This window comes from Trachinotus anak, unplaced genomic scaffold, assembly GCF_046630095.1.
Source record: "Trachinotus anak isolate AG129_WGS33_773 ecotype Australia unplaced genomic scaffold, CSIRO_AGI_Tana_v1 ptg000003l, whole genome shotgun sequence".
NCBI classification, from domain to species: Eukaryota; Metazoa; Chordata; class Actinopteri; order Carangiformes; family Carangidae; genus Trachinotus; species Trachinotus anak.
Window position 1 is genome coordinate 3,194,075 of NW_027273854.1, and position 7,158 is coordinate 3,201,232.

Consider the following 7,158-nt stretch of genomic DNA (forward strand, 5'->3'; position numbering starts at 1 on the left):
GTCGCTTCAGCTTGCAGGGCTTCAAACTTTCATTTGCCAGTTTCTCACGGCAAAATATACATTCAGCTCTAATTTTATCCATCGCTTCTATGAAGCCAAACTCAGTATAACTTTCTTGGTAGCCCCTCTCTTTCTTTTTGACATTTTCCGCAGTCTCCTCTACCTGACGCTTCGCCATTTCTCCCTTAGCTCCGTTTACGTTGCTAGGCAACGGCTGCAGCACGAGAGGCGTTCACGTCGCACACGCTCTGTTCCTCGTGATATATATAACTTGTTTGTTTATCTATTTAAATACACGAATAAATGTTTAATGTGGCCCTTGAATTTAGTTGATTTTGTCACATATATGAATTAAATGCTTACTCATTTATTTAACATTTTAATTATATAAAAATTATTAAAACCCTTAAAATCAAGAGGGCTGAGCGACCCCCCCCTGGATCTTTGGCGCCCCCCTTGGGGGGTCGGGCCCCCCAGGTTGGGAACCACTGCCCTAGAGCATCAGCCTTAAAAATTAAAACTTAAAATTAACCCTGTAATGCCTGACCCCAGAAATTCCTGTTTTCTTGAATCTGGAACCTTTATTTGGCCCTTTCACAAAATTTGAAAAAAAAAATTACAAAAAATTATTATACAGGTTTTTCCAAATTTTATACACGATTTTACTACATACTAAAATGCAAAAAATATGAATTATTATTATTATAACTTGCTTCAACAGATTAAGTGTTCATGTTAGAATATTACTAAAAATTTCACTGGAAAATTTTCTTGACCTTGATCCAGTGAGTTGGGAACTATCTGAAGGTGGCCAACTTGGATTGTCCCATGTGCTGTGTTCGAATTGTTGTAGTGATAAAGGATCCACCAGGGGCTGGAAGACAAGTATCAGATTGGATACAAGAGGGTTTTGAGTGAAGTTTTTACCATGAGGTGATGCAATAGGTCTCAGAAATGCTTGTATCAAATTTGATGCATTTGGCATTATAGGGTTAAAAGAAAAAAATGCAGTATATATTTTACTTTTTTTTTTTTTTTTTTGCCACATTCCCTCTTAAATTGTCTTACGTAACCAATGGCTGTACATAAAGATGGACGACACGTCTCCACTTCCTGCACCCCCTTGACCCAATCACAACTGTCAGTCATGGTACTCCCATTTCATATATTAATAGATAATTAAAACCAAACTCATCAGTAAAATTAATGCTTGAAGATACATCAGTGTGATAATAAGAACTACTTAAAATTCATTTCGCATCTTTGATTTTTTTTTTGTTTGGCCTATGTCCCATCTGCTAACATGCAGGTTGCAGGGTTTATGACCTGTACTGCAGCCAGCCACCAGGGGTCGATCAAGGTGTTTTGGCTTTACTTTTAGGGAGATGTGATGTCATCCACCTTTATATAAAGTCATGGTTCATAATACAGAAACACAGAACCCTCCCAGATAATGTAATAAACCTATAGGTTTATGCTTTGTCTTAATTATTGTTTTTGCTCTTTATTAAATACGGGCCATGCACATAAAACAGTAATTGTAAAATGAAAAGAGAGGATAGTTTCCAGGTACACAGAGAGCAATAACCAGTAAAACCATTCATTTACATGCAACAGCATTATGTAGTCTCTCTATCACACTAACAATTACACAGACAAATTTACAAGCACATATCAACATATAAATATCAGCATATTCATCTGGTACAACTATAAAATTACAATTCATCACAATTAAAAATCTAAATCACAGTTAAATTAATGTTGACCAATCAAGTTTTTCAAAATTTAAATGGTTGTATTTGGGCATTATGTTACACCGATGGTGATTTAATGATTAACTGTCAAAAACCTTTGTAGCTTTTTTTAAGAGAATCACTTTTGGTTTCAGTCTTACTGGCCTGGGACCGGCAGGATATTAAATATGTCTATATGTCTTTTGTCTTTTCTGTGTCTTTGAAAAGTCAAATTGTATTAGTGCCAAAATATTTCAGCTCATTAACATTTTTGATTATTTGTCCATTAACACTCAGCTGTGGATACAGGGTTTGTTTTTGTAACTACAGAACACATCATTACAGTTTTCAGGTTAAGACCCGAATCACTCAGCAGCTGGAACTTCCTTTCTGAGAAATAATGATCCGTCTGTTGTTTTGACCTTGGCTACTGTTGCTATGGAGACGACACCAGTCAGAGGTGTGAATCAGAGTGGTGGGGAATTCAACAGGCTTCGTCATTGCAGTTGTTAACAAAATGTGGCGCCATGGCCGCTGAATTCTATCAAAACGAATTCAGAATTAGAAATTTAACATATAATTATTATCAGTGAATTGCACCACAAACACAAATAGGTAGCAGACATGGCAACAACAACAGCAACAGTATGGTCATTTAGCCATAAATGAAACAAGCCACTGCTCATCCCATGTGGATCACCCATCAATGACATTTTAAGTCTCATAGTGAAACAGAAAACATACATTTGCCCACATCAACATAAGCTGCTATCTTTAAAGGCATGACATCTGCCTTTGGATAAAATACCCCCAGTTTCACAGATTTGTTTTATTCTTTAAAGAGATAAAATACTCAAAGACAAAATACACTAGGAAAGAAATGACAACATGCAGGGCTGCATCTCCACCCCACCTACTTAAGTTAGATTTTGAATGTAGGGCTTTTAGTTACACCAGAGTATTTTTACATTTTTTAATGTGTGCTGTAAACATTCTGAATACTGTATAACATTTAGCTCAATTTTGGTCTCCACCAACTCTAGCAGGACACAGAAGGACATTAAGTCAAGACTGGGGAAAGCATCCAGGTTGCATCCAAGTCTAGAGGTCATGAGGTCAAGAGGTCATGAGGTCAAGTCCATGCTAATGTATGATTCTGAAAGCTGGCAGAAAACCAAAAGTGATATGAAAAAGATTGAGGTTCCACAATAAATACCTGAGATGGCTATGTGGCACGTTGTAGCCTAACAATATTATAACTTCGGTATTTTACAGAAAATACAAAAGCAAGAAAAGAGTATTATTCCTTTGAGCTGAGACGGACTCCTACTGTGACAAATGAGCCAAACTCTTAGCTTGGGAAGAGGCTCAACATGTTGTGGATGTGGAAGGACAGAGGGGGGTCATGTATCAAAGGAAGAAGAGTAACTCTGAAGCATTTACTGCTAAATGATTCTTTTTCTTCAGTGTGGCTATCTTTGTCTATGTGATGTTCAGGCCTGGAGAGATCATTTACAGTCGGACGATGAGACTGACCTAGACACTAATGTTTAGTAAAACCAAAACTAGGAGCTAAAAGAGCCTAAACAGCCCAAAAGTGCAGACTTGGTGAATATTGCCCGTGGGTTTGTCACTAGAAACAGTTCTTTCACAACACATGCAGACATGCAATTTAATGGTAACGTAAACAATTCTGCTTAAGCTCCCTGTTTAGCCATAACATTTAAGGTTAAAACACCTGAGGCTGCATGTCACAGTCATCTACTGTCTTCTTGACCTTTGCTGGAGAATAGGTGAGAAGGCACTGTGAAGTCACATGAGAAATCCTGGTGATTACTGGATCTCCAAAATAAAACAGAAAAGAAAAACAAAACAAGAAAAAAAATCCTCTTTCATTTCATGAAAGTATTTGGGTCTACAACTGCTTTAACTTTAACCCGGGAGGTAATGTTTTCAGTCATAGTTTTAAGCAGGATGTCACAATGTCACATATGGAAAGTTATACCATGGCTCAAATAAAAATTTAGGGTTCACTTTAAAGGACTTGTTTATATAGTAAAATATTAAAAGATAATAATAAGCCTTGAGGTTTCAGTCCCTTAACTGAGGTGGATATGTGCAGATGTGCATAAAATGCTCCATCTAGTGGCAGTAATCTTACATTACCACATGAGCAGCACATTACATTCACGGGAACATTGTTTAGAATGTATGAGGCACAGTAACAGTTGAGTAGCAGTGGATATGAAATGCTAATAGTTTTACTGGCAGCTATCATGTTAATAATGTACTGAAGTACAGGACTATGCTAATGTTGATTATTACAGATTAAAATGTCATTTGTCACAGTTTATTGAACCATCACCTGTCAGAGGTGGGAAGTAACAAAGTAGTCAAGAAGACACATGACTTTATATACATATTTTCTAATATATCAAAGGGATAGACTGGCCACCTGTCCAGGATGTACCCCACCTCTCGGCTCCCGCCCCCGACCACCCTAAAAGAAATGCAGTACAGCCAATGGATGGAGAGATATAAAACGCTAACTGTTGGCCACCACCAACATCTGCAGTACTTCTGCAATACTGCAAATTCAAGTCTACACACACACACACACACACATACACACACGGTTGTGTAGTTTTTTGTGGTATTGAGTAACAGGGTGAGAGGCGGATGTGAGTGAGCTCCACCTGCAGCTGCTGTGCACAGCGCGTGGTTTGGAGATGGCAAGATTCAGGTCAGACACACATCACGACACTGTTCTGCAAACGGCCTGTTTCTGCTGTTTGACTCTGACTCTCTGTGTTCAGCTCAGTATCCATCCAGTGTAGTTAGTTATCTGTACTGTTTTCCCTGCGTGTAGGAATGAACAGAAAACTAAATGAGGTTTGGTTTGGCTTGGTTTTAAACAACCTGACACACAAATGTTCATCTGAAACAAACAGAAAATACAGATTTAATCAAACATGAAACATGGACACGCAGAAAAACATGATGTAAATCACTTATTTCTGGAGTTGTCTTCTTTTCCTGTGTGTCCATGTTATGTCATGTCCCTTTCCTTTCATAAATTCAATTGTCATTAGTGCCCTTGTGTTATTAAGTTTGTTCAATACCTGAGAAAATATACATTTTGTTTTGCAAGATCATCTTTGTAATTAAATACAATCACCAACAAACTAGTGACAACACGCATTAAAATACCTTTAAAATATTAGAATACATAGATTAACATGCCTGTTGTCATCTTTTATTAACACAATGTCATTGACATCATTGTGTTACTGAGTTAAGCAAAAGCATAAAAATCCACCACACATTTTTCATCAGGACGTAAAAGCATTTTTGTGTATTTATAGGATGAAAATAGCATGAGGCCAGATATATGGGACATACTTTTATACTTTAGATGTTTTTGAAGTCATTATTGGCTACACCTTATTATTCAAATTCATTGATTAAGTTTTAAAATTAAAAAAGTTATATTTTTACATGAAATTAAGCAGTTTGTTCCAACACAAACCAAAAAAAACATGAATTATGGATTCATAAAAAAAAACAGATGAGCTTTATTTGTTATTCATAACTTAACATGCTTGTTTTCCCATGATGCTATAAACTGCCACAGTATTAACAAAAAGCAATTTGTCACCAACATTGATTGACATGTTGCATTTACATGTTGATTATTGCTGAGTGGAGCAATATTGATTGACACTAAATAGCATTTCCATGAAACAATCAAACACCCAAGGTAATTTGATTTTCTGTCACGTACAATCACGCTCCATCAAGATAATGGTCATTGACTGGTGGCAAAATGTCAACGCTGCCATGTGTTATGATAAAACTGCAAACTGCATGACGTGAATATATGATCGCAATACAGAGTGTTTAAACGTGCGATAAACACTCTCAACACTGTCTGTTTAGGAAGGAATTTTACAACTTGCTTATAACAGCACCACTTATCTTGCACACTACACCCCCTTGCCCAAGTGTTTTGAGATCATATAATTGCCTGCACCATGTAAGAATAATATCAACTGATATATTAAATGTATTAAAATGTTTTAGAATTCTACTTTGTATGACTGCTTACTATTTCCTAAAGGATGCTGTTGTGAAATTGGGCTTTTCCAAGTATTTATACAACCTCTGGTCTGAGACTGAATGAATGGTAAAACTGTGAAGACTTTAAAAGCAGTCTGTGCTTGATTATCAGAAAACAATAATATTCTTTAACAGGAATAGAAAAGGGAAGGGTGAACTTTTTTGCCTTTTTTCCTACACACAGCGGCACATCTTTACTTCCCTGCTGGTATCTTCACGACAGCCTCTCTACATTCAGAGACAACTGAGACACAGATGTTCATCTTCCTCCTCTACAACCTTAATAAACCTGCAACACCACAATATGATGAATGAACATACTGGACCTTTGGACGCTTTATTCTTGTCAGTATTAAATACACTCTCTAATGCTAAAGCAAGTTTCAAATCTCGATGGGCTGATTTTAATAGAGAGATATATAGAGATAGAGATAGTAGACCTGAATGCTAAAGAAGAGAATATTTTGCAGTCAAACGTATGTAAAAAATATTTTTATGGTCCTTTAAAGACTGAAATAGATATGTGAAGTTTGCAAATTAAAGGGTGTTTAAACTTAAGTTTACCATCTGTTCCCTCTTGGATAAAAGAGGGAGCAGATGTATAGATCACAGTACAAAGCTGAACCAATAGTTTTGTTTGTATCAGAATCATCAGAATGCTAAAATTAGACAGGTTTCATACAGTATGTAGGTTAACTTCTCACTCAATCAAAACAATAACAATAGACGGCGTTGGGTGACATCATGAAATAGCGTGGCAACATGGGAGTTGTTGTCTTCACCACCATTGCTGTAAGCTTCTACCAGTTTTAAATTTCTGCAGTGTCAGTCGCTCTGGAGGTTTTTACCGGGAGCTGAATTATCTGCAGAGGTCTCCTCCTCTCCACAATAAACACACCCAGTGATTATAACCATTAAAAACAATGAAGCAGCTTCACATGTGTTTCACCGACATGGATACCGACACAGGACATCAGGGGAGTATAGGCTGCTAATCTAACTAACTGACTGCTAATTTATGAACCAGATGTTGCAGAGTTTTTGTTTTTGTTTTGTTTTTTTAAGCGGCAGCCAAATTATCTGTTGATGTGTCCTCCCCTCCGTACCAAACGGACAAAGGGATTAAAACCAGTAAAAACACAGATTAAAGCAATTTCACTCTAAAAATCAGTGATTTCCCGACACTTCCCGGCGGACACAACATCTCAGAATGGCTAGAAACTGAGACTCCTTACCTTCGTTTCGTTGATATTGATAAACTAGACTTCAGGATGTTTTTACAGCAGACCAATGTAGCCGGTAG